This window comes from Erinaceus europaeus, unplaced genomic scaffold (assembly GCF_950295315.1).
Source record: "Erinaceus europaeus unplaced genomic scaffold, mEriEur2.1 scaffold_286, whole genome shotgun sequence".
Taxonomy (NCBI): Eukaryota; Metazoa; Chordata; class Mammalia; order Eulipotyphla; family Erinaceidae; genus Erinaceus; species Erinaceus europaeus.
This window is the reverse complement of record NW_026648260.1, coordinates 92,717-109,041: the sequence shown is the minus strand read 5'-3', so window position 1 is coordinate 109,041 and position 16,325 is coordinate 92,717. Positions and strand designations below refer to the sequence as shown.

Here is a 16,325-nt window from a genome sequence, read left to right as displayed (position 1 = left end):
TCTCCATATATATAAAATCGGGCATGTCATGAAAAATATTTAAAAAGAGAAATATAACTCTGAACATGATCTAAAGAAATGCTTCCTGAAAAGTCCGATCAAAGTATTATTCTGAGTCTATATGAGAAATAGTCTCATTATTAGAAGGTACACCAAAGTCATTAAAGGCAAATACCAGGGGCTGGGCCGTACACAGCGGGAGACGCACACATGGCTCAAAGCACTAGGATGGGCATAAAGATCCCAGTTTGAGCCCCCACTTCCTTATGTGTGTGGGGGAGGTCGCTTCACTAGCAGTGAAGTAGGTCTGCAGGTGTCTGTCTTTCTCTCCCCCTCTCTGTCTTCCTGTCCTCTCTCAGTTTCTCTCTGTCCTGTCCAACAACAACAGGTATAGCAACAACAACAACAACAAGGGCAATGAAATGGTAAAAATAGCCTCCAGGAGCAGTGGATTCCTAGTGCTGCCACCAAGCCCAATGATAACTATGGAGGTAAAAAAAAAAAGACTAAAACTCATAGGGTATACATGACCTTCAGAGACAAGCACATACTCAGTGCATATAGAAAGGGAAAAGAGGAGACTTGGGTGGTAGTGCAGCTGATTATGCGCCCATGGCTCAAAGTGCAAGGATGGGGGTAATGATCCAGGTTGGAGCCCCTGGCTTCCCACCTGTAGGGGAGTTGCTTCACAAGCAGTGAAGCAGGTCTGTAGGTGTCTATGTTTCTCTCCCCTCTCTGTCTTCCCCTCCTCTCCTCATTTCTTTTTTTTTTTTCCTCCATGGTTATTGCTGTGCTCAGTGCCTGCACCATGAATCCACTGCTCCTGGAGGCCATTTTTCCCCCTTTTTGTTGCCCTAGTTTTTGCAGCCTCATTGCGGTTATTATTGCCATTGTTGACATTGCTTTGTTCTTGGATAGGACAGAGAGAAATGGAGAGAGAAGGGGAAGACAGAGAGAGGGGGAGAGAAGGATAGACACCTGCAGACCTACAACACCGCCTGTGAAGCGACTCCCCTGCAGGTGGGGGGCCGGGGGCTCGAACCAGGATACTTACGCCAGTCCCTGCGCTTTGCGCCACGTGCGCTTAACCCACTGCGCCACCGCCTGACCCCCTCCTCTCCTCATTTCTGTCTGTCCTATCCAACAATGATGACATCAGTAACAACAACAACTACAACAGGGGATTTGGTTGGTAGTGCAGCAGGTTAAGCAGAAGTGCGCAAGCAGAAGGATCACCATGTGGATCCCGGCTTCAGTCCCCAGCTCCCCACCTGCAGGGGAGTCGCTTCACAGGCAGTGAAGCAGGTCTGCAGGTGTCTATCTTTCTCTCCCCCTCTCTGTCTTCCCCTCCTCTCTCCATTTCTCTCCGTCCCACCCAACAAAACAACAATAACTACAACAACAACAACAAAAAAAGGCAACAAAACCGAATAAATAGATATTTAAAAATAAAATCTTAACAACAATAAAACAAGGGCAACAAAAGGGAATAAATAAATATTTTTTTTTTAAAAGCGGGGAAAAAGGGAACTGAGCAGTAGCGCAGCCAGTTAAGCCAAGTGGGGCAAAAACGCAAGGCCTTCTGAAGGATCACAGTTCGAGCCCCCAGCTCCCTGCTTGTAGGGCAGTTGCTTCACAGGCAGTGAGGCAGATCTACAGTTGTCTTTCTCTCCCCATCTGTCTTCCCCTCCTTTCTCAATTTTTCTCTGTCCTGTCTAACAAGGATGACATCAATACTAATAATTCCAACAACAATAAAAAAGGGCAACAAAAGAGAATATATAAAAAATAATAAAAAGAAAGGCGAAACAAACACTGAAATGCCCAGCAGCATATGGCTAGCAGGCATCTCTAGGTGATACTGACAGTCACTCCAGTGAAGATGTTGTAACTAGGGCGACACAGGGGCCTTGCTGCTGTCCTGCGGTCCACTGTGGGCTCCCCGGCCCCTAAGTACTGCACAGATGGGGGCCACTGAGCTGTGCCCAGAGCCAGCATGGATGGGCCCCACAGTATCACCAGGACCACATGCATCTGCATGAACTGGGACCGCTGCCAGGTGGCTTCTTTGCACCATGTATGCTTAACCTGTTGTGCTACCACCAGGCCCCGAAATTTGATTCCTTAATAAATCAAAGATACAGCAAGAACATTCAGTAATATTACCTTAATATCTTGGACTTCATATCCTACCCTGTGGTCAGTGACTCTCTTCTGGGTAAAATTGTAGGTCCGAATTCTTTCTGACTGGGCTCCTGTTCCAACCTGTGCAGAGATAGAAAGGAATTCACATTTTAACACAATCACTATCTTTACTACAATGGAAAAGGCACTTGTAAATTTTCTTCTAAGGATTTCTATTTCTGAAGGTCAGACACATACAATTGACAAGAGCAAGCGTAGAAGGAACTTAATTGTTTAAGACTCTTGTTATATCAGGTTTACTTATGGAGTAAGAGTGTTTCTTTTTCTTTTGCCTCCTGCACTACAAATCCACTGCTCCTGGAGGCCATCCCCCCCCCTTGCCCTTTGTTGTTCTTTTTGTTTATCATTGTTGCTGGATAGGACAGAGAAATTAAGGGTGGGGGGGGAGACAAGGAGTAGGAGAGAAATACAGACACCTGCAGACCTGCTTCACTGCTTGTGGAGTTACATCCCTGCAGGTGGGGAGCTCAAACCAGGATCCCAACCCCTAACCTTAAGCTTTGTGCCATGGGTGCTTAACCGCTGCACTACCACCCAGCCCCCAAGAGTGCTTCTTCAGTAGTTCCAGTTCCAATCAAAGCCAAATTATGAGTGGTCTGGGAGAAGGAGGCAGAGTGGATAAAGTACAGGATTCTCAGGCATGAGGTCCCAAGTTCAATCCCCAGTGCCACATATACCAGAGTAACGTGCAGATTCTCCCTGCTCCTCTCTCTCTCATTAATGAATAAATAAGATCTTTAGAACAAAAGAAAAATATCTCTGAAGATGGGTAGGTTGCACCATGGAAGAAATTAGAGTTTCTAAATTGTAGGTCCTGAGTCCAATCCCAAGCACTGCATATGCTAGAGCGCTGCTTCTGTGCCCCTCTACCCCTTTCTGTAGTTCATGAAATTAAAAATAATTAAAAAGCTATATTTTACCCACATCAGTCCGTTCTCCGCAAATTTACTAATGTGTTAACTCAAACTTCTTTCTCAAGCTGTTTCTATTCAGGATTTGTATCATAACTCTCTAAAGAGAAAATTGGTTTAAAGGTCATTTTTATGAAATTTTTATGGAAATTAAGATACTTTCAAGTTTTAAAATAAAACATATTATTACATAGATTTATTACGACTCCCTGTGGGTTCAGAAATAAATAGCTCTGCCAAGACCATACTGCAAAGCGCAAGGACCAGCAGAAGGATCCTGGTTCTGGCCCCAAGCTCCCCACCTGCAGGAAAGGTACTTCACAAGCAGTGAAGCAGGTCTGCAGGTATCTGTCTTTCTCTCCCCCTCTGTCTTCCCCTCCTCTCTCCATTTCTATCTGTCCTATCCAACAACAACAACATCAATAACTACAACAATGTTAAACAAGGGCAACTAAAAAGGGAAAATAAATTAATTCATTTAAAAAACCATACTCTAATATTTTCTACTTATAGAGTCTAAGGTCAAGGGGCAAGAAAGGGTTTTTCCCCCACTACATTTTCGATATTTCCTAGATTTTGAATTACATATGTATGTAGTTTTATTCAAATGTGTAAGTTCTACTAAAGTGTATGTATCATTTAAATAAGCAAAGTATGTATACTCTTGTTCTCTTCAGATTGTATAAATATTTTGCCTCTTAAGTAAGCAAAGTATCATAATATTTTAAATTATAAAAAAATAAAGGCTGCCACTGTCTGGGAGGTTGTGCAGTGGATTAAGCTTTGGAGTTCTTAGGTGTGAGGTCTCAAGTTTGGTCTCCGGCATCAGATGTGTCAGAGTGATGCTGTCTCCTTCTTCCTCTCCCCTATTTCTCTCATTAATAAATAAATCTTTAGAAACAAAAGTAAAATCTGAATGGTGTTGAAAGAGAATGTGGAAGCTCAAAATACCCAGATTTTTTAGTTATTTGCAATAAACCTTGTAGCATTTTAGGAAAAGTGGGTTGCGTAACAGTAAGCATTATAGTAACTGTCACTAGTCACTTTGATTTAGATATCTTAGTTTTTCCTACTTTTGTCCTTTCCACTTTCCCTACCCTTGTTTTAGCCTGCAGTAGTGTAAGTGACAGTGCAAATGATATATTAATCCCTTGCCTGGGATGGTCTCAGATTGCAGAGGAGCATCAGTAGGTAGACTTGAAGCTAGGAATTCGGATTTCCCAACCATTACTTCTTAGCAAACCCCTTCTGGAACAGACACAGAGAGCCTAAACATTCAAGTTATTTCTTATTCTCAATGGAGTATATTTTCTATATGTCCTGAGATATTTTTACTTGGTCAAGAATAATGAAATAACATTTTTAATATAAAGTAACCTTTAAAAAGTCTTTTTTCTTTTTGTTTTGTAAGAGAGAAAGAAATAGAGATGGAAAGGGGAGATAGAGTGGAAAAAGAAAGTGAGACACATTAAGATAGTGTTTCACTGCTTGTGAAGCTACTGCCTGCAATTGGGGATCAAGGGCTTGAACATTGGTCCTCTCACACTATACATGTGCAATCACAAAATGACCTTTAAAAAAAGATGCATATATCAATGTATTTTAGTACAACAGTTTTATACTACATAATTCTACTATTGCCAACAGTTGTTTTCTCCTTTTAAATTTAAAATGAAAAAAATGGGGTCCGGGAGGTGATGTAACCAGTGGAGTGAACATGTTACAATTCACAAGGACTAAGGTTCAAGCCCAAGATACAACCAGCTGAGGAGAAGCTTCACAAGTGGTAAGGCAGCGCTGCAGGTGTCTCTCTGTGTCTCCCCCTCTACATCTTCTGTTCCCTCTCAATTTCTATCCAGGAAATAATAAATGAATAAAATATACAGGGGGCCAGCAGTGGTGCATCTGTTTAAGCACAGAAATTTCAGTGCATAAGGAATCATGTTCAAGTCCCTGGTCCCCAGCTGCAGGGGGTAGGGGAAGCTTCACAAGTGGTAAAGCAAGGCTGCAGGTGTTTCTCTGTCTCTCTCCTTTTCTAACTCCTCCTCTCCTCCCAATTTGTCTGTCTCGGTCCAATAATAAATAAATATATTAATATATATAAAAGAAAATTGACTTTAAAAATTAAAAAAAATGAAATAGAAAAAGTGGGAGAAAGAGCATGTGAGAAACATCACAGTACCCTCCATCATGCCTGGTGCTCCCATGTTGTGTTAGGGCTCAACACCAAGTCTGCAAGCATGGTGATGTGATGTGCACTCTACTGGGGGAGCAAGCTCTGGACCCCTTCGTTTATTTATTTTTATGGATAGAGCACCACTCAGAACTTCTGTATGTTGGGGATCAAACTTGGGGCCTCCTGCCATGTGCAGTATGCAATTTACCAATAAGCTACCTCTCAGTTCAATGCTTACAATTTTGAGATAGAGACCTAAGCACAGATCTACTATCCACTGAACTTGGCTTGCTGTATCTGTGTTGCCGTTCAGTGGTGCCAGGAATCAAGCCCAGGGACTCCCATATGTAAGGCATGAGCAGAGTGACTCTTCGAACAGTTGTTAAGTGATTCTACTAAATAAATTTTATCTGCAGTGTCCTGAGAGGTGGTACAGTGAATAAGACATTGGACTCTAAAGCATGAAGTTCTCAGTTTAATGTCTGGCATTGCATATGTCACAGTGATGCTCTGGTTCTTCCCTTACTCCTTCTCATTAATAAATAAATCTTTTTTTTTCCTTTCCATTTTGTTGCCCTTGTTGTTTTATAATTATTGTGGTTATTATTGTTGTTGTTATTGCTGTCATTGTTTGTGGATAGGACAGACAGAAATCGAGAGAGGAGGGGAAGATAGAGAGAGGGAGAGAAAGATAAGACATCTGCAGACCTGCTTCAGCACTTATGAATCGACCCCCTGCAGGTGGGGAGCCAGGGGCTCAACCCAGGTTCCTTACACCAGTCCTTGTGATTTGCACCTCCTGCACTCAACCTCCTGCACTACCACCTGACCCCCACCTTTCTTTCTTTCTTTCTTTCTTTCTTTCATTTAAATGTATATATATATTACCTGCAGTCTTTTGGCATTTTGCTGTTGACACCTGTCTTTCTCTATAATCTTCTGGTAAAGCCTACCTCGAAGCACATGCAGAGCAATTTCTTTGTTTTTTATCTGGGAGCATTCTTGCTGGCATTCAACTACAAGCCCTGGAAAATTACCAAGACCAAAGACAGATGGAACTTCCCACAAGGCAAACTAAAACAGAACTAAGATGTTTAAGACAAGAAAACATGAATCAGGAAATTACTACAAAAGATTAAGAACATTTTAGATTTAACAGGCTTTAGAAATGATACCTAAGGGAGCCAGAAGGTAGCACAGTGGGCTAAGCCCACATGGCACAAAGAGCAAGGACCATTTAGGATCCTGGTTCAAGCCCCCTGCTCCCCACCTGCAGAGGAGTCGCTTCACAGGTAGTAAAGCAGGTCTGCAGGTGTCTCTCTGTCTCTCTATTCCTCTCTATCTCCCCCTTCTCTCTCAATTTCTCTCTGTCGCTATCCAATAACAAACAAAAAAAAGATACATAGATTGCTTCATGGAAAACTGGGAATTGTTATGCAAGTACATACATAACATAACTTTTTTATTCATAAAAGAGAATGAGAGCATCATTATGGTACGTGCAATGCCAGGAATCAAACTCAGGACCAGAAGGCGGCTCAGGGGGTAAAGCACATGCTTTACGTAGCATGTGGCTGGGGGTCTGATCCTCCACACTGCAAGTGCACACCACAGGCAGGCAATGGGAGGGACTCCATGCATAGAGGAGCTGTGCTTTGCATGTCTCCCTCTCTTAAAGGATACAGAATGGAGACTGGCAGGGAGGCTTCTCAGCTGTCCCATGCAGGTGCAAGGTTCTGGGTGTGATTGATCCCCAGGCACAATATTTGAGAAAAATTTTTAAAAAGTCTTTGTATTACTTAAAAGATGTACAGTTAAGAGAACAATATTACCATGATTTTTTTCAAAAAAGCCAATCTGCAGCCCTGGAGGCTGGCACAATGGTTGGAGTTTTGGACTCAAGCATGAGGTCCTGAATTCTACCACCAGCATCACATGTTACAGACTGATGCTACAGTGTTTTCTCTCTCTCTTTATCTCTCTCTCTCTCTCTCTTTCTCCTCCCTTTCTCCCTCACTAATTAATAAATCTTTTAAAAGAGCTCCAGCATAAGTAGAAACAGGGTTCAGACAGACCTAGGATCCCACACATGCAAACCAGTCCTCTTACCACTGAACCACCTCCCAGCTTGCATTAACTGGCTCTTTAAAAGATTTTAATTATTTATATGTGTACATATATTTTATAAACTTTTTTTGAAAAATATGGTACACTTCATGAATTTGTGTGTAATCCTTGAGCAGGGGCCATGCTAATCTTATCTGTATCATGCCAATTTCAGTATATGTACTACCAAAGCTAGGACTATATTATAATCTTATTTAAAAAGTGTTAAGATATGGAGACAGTTGGAGTCGGGTGGTGGCACAGCGGGTTAAGCGCACATGGCGCAAAGCTCAAGGACCGGAGGAAAGATCGCGGTTCGTGGTTAGAGCTCCTGGCTCCCCACCTGCAGGGGAGTCCCTTTAAAGGTGGTGAAGCAGGTCTGCAGGTGTCTGTCTTTCTCTCCCCCTCTGTCTTCCCCTCCTCTCTCCATTTCTCTCTGTCCTATCCAACAACAATGACATTAATAACCACAACAATGTTAAGCAAGAAGGGAAACCAAAAGGAAAAACAAATAAAAATTTAAAAAGAGTGGATAAGAATAGAAAAGAAAAAAAAAAAAGAAAGGGAGACAATGAGACTTTGGTGACAACAACAAAAAAAATAAAATAACCTATTTATACTCTAGAATTGCAAAATGGCTAGGGCAGTGGATCTGTAGGCATTAAGTCCTGAATTCAATCCCCAGTATTGCATGTGCCATAGTCATGCTCTGCTTCTCTTTTTGGTATTAGTAAGTAACAATTTTTTTCTTTTTTTTAATTTCCTTTTTTTTTAAAACCACAGTTCCTGTCCGGTTCCTACCCAGCTCCAAGATTGGCTCCTGCCTGGCTCTGCCCAGCTCCTATTGCAGCTCCCACCTGCCAGTGCCCTGGCCGCCCTGTTGTGCGCAGGCGGACTGCAGTCCCCCCCAGGACTGTCCTCGCAGACACAAGAGCCCCAGGCGCCCCCCGCCCACCCCCCATGGCACAAGGAGCCCAGCCAGGCCCAGGCCTCCTGAAATGGGTAGGGGGTGGGGGGGGCGCTGGGAGTGGCCTCCCTGGACCAGCAGTTTGCAAAGTGCCAGACCCTCAGCCCAGACCCAATCCACAGCCTGGCAAACGGCTCAACAGGGGTTCCAGCCAGCCAGCATGGGGCACAGTTCTGAAATGCATGTCTCTTCCGAGAGAGACAGAGGCAGAGAAATCACTCCAGTTCTAGAAGTGTGAGGAGACCCCCCCAACCTGGACCCACACCCCGCGCCCAGGCCTTCACCTTAGTCTGGGAGCCTGGCACGCCATGTTGCCCCAGGCCAAACTCCAGGTTCAGGATTCCAAACAGCCTTCCCCCGAGGACCTCGTCGTGGGCCACACTGAGGAAGGACAGCGGGCACATTTCGGATGGGCGGGTGCGCGGAAAGTTCTCTGGGCCTGGCCACTCCCGAAGCCAAGGCAGGCTGGTGGGTTCCACCGGGGTCCCCTCCTGCCCAGGCGTTTGGGGTGGGCTGGAGGCAGTGCGCCTGGCCTCGAGCTGCCTGGGCGGGTCCTCACCCTCAGGGCGCTCGGAGCCGCAAGCATGGACATGCTGGGCGAGGCCCTGGGACCCCAGGATCCCTCTCCTGGCTGGAAGGAAAGGGAAGGCCGGCTGCCCAGACTCTCCGGTGGGGTCCCTGTGCTTGCGCTCCTGGAAGCCGAAAACAGCGGGATCTGGGGCACGCAGCCACCCTTCCAGGGTGTCCCTGTCCGGGGTGTGGGGTCTGGGGGCTCGCGCACACCTCCCCCTGGTGCGCCCCTGCCGGGGGTGCGCATGGCCCTTATCCGGGGACCGCCCTGCTCAAGGCCGCTGGGTCCTGGGGGTTGGGGGGGGGGGGCGCAGCCACCTCTTCGGGCTGTGCCTGGCCCGGGGTATGGTGTCTGTCCAGTGGCGCTGGCGCCTCTGTGGCTGTACCCCGACTTCGCCCCTCCCCCCAACCAGCACCTTCCTGGGCGGGCGCGACACCAGAGCCTTCCAGGACGGGTGGCACCTGGCACCTGGCACCGGGGGCCACTTACTTGGAATTGGAGGAATGGCAGTAGATGGCCCGAGCACGATGGACATGGCCGCTGCTGTCCAGCACAGCACCGTCGTGACTCCACAGCAGTACTTCCACGCCGGGAGCCTCTGCACAGTCGTGGCCTGGCGCTCAAGTCGCGGACCCGGGCACCAGTGCTGGGACCTATGGGTGCAACGCAACTCAACACAATGCGGCGTGGGGGTGACGTTACGCGATGCAATGCGGCGTGGGGCTGACGTGACGTGTCGCAACGCAATGCGCGTGGGTGTGACGGGACGCGACGCTACGCAAGGCGCGTGGGGGCGACGGGGCCTCAGGGCGCGGGCCGCAGGGCTCCATGGCGCTGCGCTGGACGCAGCTGGGACAAAGAGAAGAGAAGAAGGGAAGACAGGGGGAGAGAAAGATAGACACCTGCAGACCTGCTTCACCTACTGTGAGGCCAGGCCCCTGCAGATGGGGAGCTGGGGGCTCGAACCAGGATCCTTAGGCTGTGCGACCTGCGCTAAACCCGCTGCGCTACCTCCGAACTCCCTTTTTTTAAAATGTTTTATTTATAAAAAGGAAACATTGAGTAAACCATAGGATAAGAGGGGTACAACTTCCAACAACGACGACAACAATAATAACTACAACAATAAATCAACAAAGGCAACAAAAGGGAATAAATAAATAAAATATTTTTTTTAAAAAAGAGGGGTACAACTCCACACAATTCCCACCACCAGAACTCTGTATCCCATCCCCTCCCCTGATAGCTTTCTTGTTTTTTAACCCTGGGAGTATGGACCCAAGGTCATTGTGGGATGCAGAAGACGGAAGGTCTGGCTTCTGCAATTGCTTCCCCGCTGAACATGGGCGTTGACTGGTTGATCCATACTCCCAGCCTGTCTCTCCCTTGTCCTAGTGGGCAAGGGCTCTGGGGAAGCAGAGCCCCAGGACACATTGGTGGTGTTGTCTGTCCAGGGAAGTCTGGTCAGCATTATGCTAGCATCTGGAACCTGGTGGTTGAAAAGAGTTAACATACAAAGCCGAACAAATTGTTGACCAATCATGGACCTAAGCTGGAATAGTACAGATAAAGTGTTGAGGGATTCTTAAGAAATTCTTTAATAATTTTAAAATAGGCACAGGTGGTGGTGATCTCAGTTGAGCATGCGCATAACCATGACTAAGAACCCAGGTTCAAGGCCCCAGTGCCTACCTGCTAGGGGGTGGGGTTAAGCTTGACAAGCAAGCAGAGCTGTAGGTGTTTCTCTCTCTCCATTATCTCCCTTCCTTGTATGAATTGCCTTGTTCTATCAAATCAAAATTTAATTGTAAATACAAATTCCTTAAAAATAATCTAAGCAAAGTCAGGAGGTAGCACAGTGGGTTAAGTACACCGGCTCTCAAACTGCAGGGCGTTTGCTTCACAGGCAGTGAAGCAGGTCTGCAGGTGTCTATCTTTCTCTCCCCCTCTCTGTTTTCTCCTCCTCTCTCCATTTCTCTCTGTCCTATCCAACTACAAGGACATCAATAAGAACAATAATAACTACAACAATAAAATAACAAGGGCAACAAAAGGGAAAATAAATATTTTAAAAATTAAAAAATATTTTTATTATCTTTATTTATTGGATAGTAACAGCAGAAATCAAAAGGGAAAGGGGAAGTAAAGAGGGAGAAGAGAGAGAGAGAGAGACCTGCAGCACTGCTTCACCATTCACAAAGCTTTTCCTCTACAGGTGTGGTGGGGACTCAAATCCAAAATAAATTTTAAGAATCTAACTCAACTCCTTTTGTGTTGATGGTGTTAGGGTTTAGAGACAGACTTAAGTTTGAATAAAATCTAGAGACAGGATGTAAAGTTCAAAATCTCAGAGCCAGAAAAAGAAATAGGGCTTTGCCCAGACCCATCCCTGCTACCTGCATGATGAGACTGGCTGAAAGAAGAACAAAGCAGTAGTAATATAATATACCTTTGGAATATATATCCCTTGGAATATAATATCCCTTTGGAATATATATCCCTTGGAATATAATATCCCTTTGGAATATATATCCCTTTGGAATATAACATTTTTAAAATAGGCTTACTAGCTATCTTCAAAACAGAGACCCCAAATCTTCATCTGTAATATTCCAGCCTTTAGGTTCATGATTGGTCAACAATTTGTTTGGCTTTATATGTCAACTCTTTTTTTAGCCACCAGGTTTCAGATGCTACCAAGATGCCTACTGGACTTCCCTGGACAGAAGACTCCACCAATGTGTCCTGGAGCCCCACTTCCCCAGAGCTCTGCCCCACTAGGGAAAGAGAAAGACAGACTGAGAGTATGGATCCACCTGTAAACAACCATGTTCAGCATGGAAGCAGTTACAGAAGCCAGACCTTCTACCTCTGCACACCATAATGTCCCTGAGTCCATACTCCCAGAGGGTTAAAGAATAGGAAGGCCATTGGGAGGGGATGGGATACTGAGTTCTGGTGGTGGGAATTATACCCCTCTTATCCTATGGCCTTGTGAATGTTTCCATTTTATAAATAAACCTTTAAAAAAGAATAGCATATATAGAGAGTTGTATGCAAAAAAAATCAGTGGAAGCTTCTTTAAAAGCAAAAAAATGGGGGCAGGTGGTGGTGCACCTGGTTAAGTGCATACATCATAGTGCACAAGGACCTGGGTTCAAGCCCCTGGCCCCCTACCTGCAGGGGGAAAACTCACAAGTGGTGAAATATAGCTACAGGTGTCTCTATCTCTTTCCCTTTCTATATGCTCCTCCCTTATCAATTTCTCTGTTTATGTCTAATCAATCAGTCAATCCAGACATAGATAATTAAAAAAAAAGAGGCATCACATGCAGAAAAACTCCCCTCTCCCTCTAAGCTGAGGGGAGTCATTTGCAGAGTTTCTTCTGCCCTAAACAAAGTGCGCTGGGTGAAGATTTTGCCTCTTATTTTGTATTTCCTCTCACCTATAAAGGAATGCAAATGGGAGGGTGGGGTAGGTGGGGGTTCACTGGGTTTAGTGCACATAGTATAAAAGCACAAAGACCCATGCAAGGATCTTGGTTGGAGGCCCTGGCTCCTCACCTGCAGAAGGACACTTCACAAGCAGAGAAACAGGTCTCTATCCCTCTCTATATACCCCATCCCCTCTCAGTTTCTCTCTGTCTTAGCCAAAATAAATAAATAAATGAATCAATAAATATATGGCTGCCAGCACCAGTGGATTCATAGTGCTGGCCCTGAAAGCTGGTGATAAGCCCAAAAGCAAAAAAAAAAAAAAAAAAAAAAAAAAGAAAGAAAGAAAGAAAGGAAAAATAAACAAAGAAAGAATAGCCAAGAGAAAAAAGGGGGGAGTCAGGCAGTGGTATACTTGGTTAAACACACAACAATGGAGAGGGACCTGGATTCAAGCCCCTGATCCTCACTGCAGGAGGAAAGCTTCAAAAGTGACTAAGCAGGGCTGCAAGTGTCTCTGTCTCTCCCTCCCTCTCTCCCCCCCTTCCATCACATCTCACGTTCTGGCTGTCTCTACCAATAAATAAAGATAGTTTAAAAAGAAAAGAAAATTAAAGAAAGGAAAAAGTTAAGCTACTAAAAACAGGCTTTCCAGAAGCAGTTTGTTTCCACTCATGTGCTCTGTAACAGGGGACCTCAAAAAAGAGCTTTCTTACTTCAAATGCCAATTTGATGTAGACTTCTGTCATGTAAATTAATTTTTCTATTATTATCTTTATTTAATGGATAGAAACAGCCATAAATTCAGAGGGAAGGTAGGTGATAGGGAAAGAGACAGAGACACCTGCAACATGGCTTCACCACTCAAAAAGTTTTCCCCTTGCAGATGGGGGCCAGGGGCTTGAACTTGGATCCTTGTGCACTGTAACATGTGTGCTCAACCAGGTGTACCACAATAAGGACCCCAGGACTATTTAAAATAGTATCTTGCCAAAAAGCAGTTAGCAGTCACACTCCAAGGAGACTGTTTTAGCATCAGGAAACACTTGTAAACACCCCACACATACACACACACACACACACACACATGCACAGACAGGCTCCAGGGGGCAGAGGAAGCCAGTCTGACCTGGGAGTGAAGTGGGCAGGGCATACATGTGGCCCTGGATCCTTCCACCTCAGTGGGCCACCTCCCCTACTCTTTCAACCTTCTCAGTTCAGATGACAGATTTACAAGCAAGATAAAGGGACCAAGCCAAGAAGGAAAGGAAGATAATAGAATATTAACAAGGGTTGGGCTGTAGCGCAGTGGGTTAAGCACAGGTGGTGCAAAGCACAAGGATCAACCTAAGGATACCGGCTAGAGCCCCCAAATTTGATTCCTTAATAAACCAGGCCCCCAAATTCCTTAATAAACCAGGCCCCCAAATTTGATTCCTTAATAAACCAGGCCCCAAAATTTGATTCCTTAATAAATCAAAGATACAGTAAGCACATTCAGTAATATTACCTTAATATCATGGACTTCATATCCTACCCTGTGGTCAGTGACACTATTCTGGGTGAAATTGTAGGTCTGGATTCTTTCTGACTGGGTTCTTGTTCCAACCTGTGCAGAGATAGAAAGGAATTCACATTTTAATATAATTACTATCTTTACTACAATGGAAAAGGCACCGCAAATTCTTTTCTAAGGATTTCTATTTCTGAATGTCAGGCACATACAATTGACAAAGAGCAAGAGTGGAAGGAATTTAATTGTTTAAGACTCTTGTTATCTCAGGTTTACTTATGGAGTAAGAGTGTTTCTTTTTCTTTTTTTTTTTCTTCCTGCACTACAAATCCACTGCTCCTGCAGGCCATCACCCCCCCCCCCCCCGCCTTTTGTTGTTCTTTTTGTTTATCATTGTTGCTGGATAGGACAGAGAAATTAAGGGTGGGGGGGAGACAATGAGTGGGAGAGAAAGACAGACACCTGCAGACCTGCTTCACCACTTGTGAAGTGACATCCCTGCAGGTCGGGAGCTCAAAATGGGATCCCAACCCCTATCCTTGAGCTTTGTGCCATGTGTGCTTAGCCAGCTAGCTGCACTACCACCCAGCCCCCAAAAGTGCTTCTTCAGTAGTTCCAATTCCAATCAAAGCCAAATTATGAGTGGTCTGGGAGAAGGAGGCAGAGTGGATAAAGTACAGGATTCTCAGGCATGAGGTCCCAAGTTCAATCCCCAGTGCCACATATACCAGAGTAACGTGCTGATCCTCCCTACTCCTCTCTCTCTCATTAATGAATAAATAAGATCTTTAGGACAAAACAAAACTATCTCTGAAGATGGGTAGGTTGCACCATGGAAGAAATTAGAGCTTCTAAATTTTAGGTCCTGAGTCCAATCCCAATCACTGCATATGCTAGAGTGCTGCTTCTGTGCCCCTCAACCCCCTTCTGTAATTCATGAAATTCAAATAATTTAAAAACTCTATTTTACCCTCATCAGTCCGTTCTCCAGAAAGTTTACTAATGTGTTAACTCAAATTTCTTCCTCAAGCTATTTCTATTCAGGATTTGTATCATAACTGTCTAAAGAGAAAATTGGTTTAAAGGTCATTTTTATGAATTTTTTTATGGAAATTAAGATACTTTCAAGTTTTAAAATAAAACATATTATTACAAAATTTTATTACAACTCCTTGTGGGTTCAGAAATAAATAGCTCTGCCAAAACCATTCTGCAAAGTGCAAGGACCAGCGGAAGGAACCTGGTTCTGGCCCCAGCTCCCCACCTGCATGAAAGTCACTTCACAAGCAGTGAAGCAGGTCTTCAGGTATCTGTCTTTCTCTCCCCCTCTGTCTTCCCCTGCTATTTCCGTTTCTCTCTGTCCTATCCAACAACAACAACATCAATAACTACAACAATGTTAAACAAGGGCAACTAAAAAGGAAAAATAAATTAATTCATTTAAAAACACCGTAATATTTTCTGAGAGAATCTAAGGTCGAGGGTCAGGAAAGGGTTTTTCCCCCACTTCATTTTTCTCTATTTCCTAGATTTTGAATTACATATGTATGTAGTTTTATTCAAATGTATAAGTTCTACTAAATTGTATGTATCATTTAAATAAGCAAAGTATACTCTTGTTCTCTTCAGATTGTATAAATCTTTTGCCTCTTAAGTAAGCAAAGTATCATAATATTTTAAATTATAAAAAAATAAAGGCTGCCACTGTCTGGGAGGTTGTGCAGTGGATAAAGCTTTGGGGTTCTTATGTGTGAGGTCTCAAGATTGATCTCTGGCATCAGATGTGTCAGAGTGATGCTGCGGTTCTCCTTCTTCCTCTCCCCTAATTCTCTCACTAATAAATAAATCTTTAAAAACTAAAGTATAACCTGAATGTGGTTGAAAGAGAATTTTGGGGTTGGAAGCGCAAAATAGCCATGTTTTTGAGTTATTTGCAGTAAACCTTGTAGCATTTTTGGAAAAGTGGGCTGCATAACAGTAAGCATTATAATAACTGTCACAAGTCACTTTGATTTAGATATCTTAGTTTTCCCTACTTTTGGCCGTTCCACTTTCCCTACCCTTATTTTAGCCTGCAGTAGTGTAACTGACAGCGCAAATAATATATTTATCCCTTGCCTGCGATGGTCTCAGATTGTAGAGGAGCATCAGTAGGTAGACTTGAAGCTAGGAATTCACATTTCCAAACCACTACTTCTTAGCAAACCCCTTCTGGCACAGACACAGAGAGCCTAAACATTCAAGTTATTTCTGATCCTCCACACTCTAAGTGCACACCACAGGCAGGCAATGGGCGGGACTCAGTGCATAGAGGAGCAGTGCTTTGCATGTCTCTTAAAGGATACAGAATGGAGACTGGCAAGGAGGCTTCTCAGTTGTCCCATGCAGGTGCAAGGTTCTGGGTGGGATTGATCCCCAGGCACAATATTTGAGAAAAAATT

At 44.3% G+C, this 16,325-nt stretch overlaps 1 non-coding gene across 1 annotated transcript; it reads right to left on the bottom strand.

Annotated features, from left to right (window-relative positions):
• Nucleotides 1–7,490: 7,490 nt before the first annotated feature.
• LOC132536717 (U6 spliceosomal RNA) lies at nucleotides 7,491–7,597 on the bottom strand. The gene has a single exon (XR_009548205.1). It is a non-coding gene; the product is annotated as a U6 spliceosomal RNA (small nuclear RNA).
• Between the last annotated feature and the right edge of the window lie 8,728 nt (nucleotides 7,598–16,325).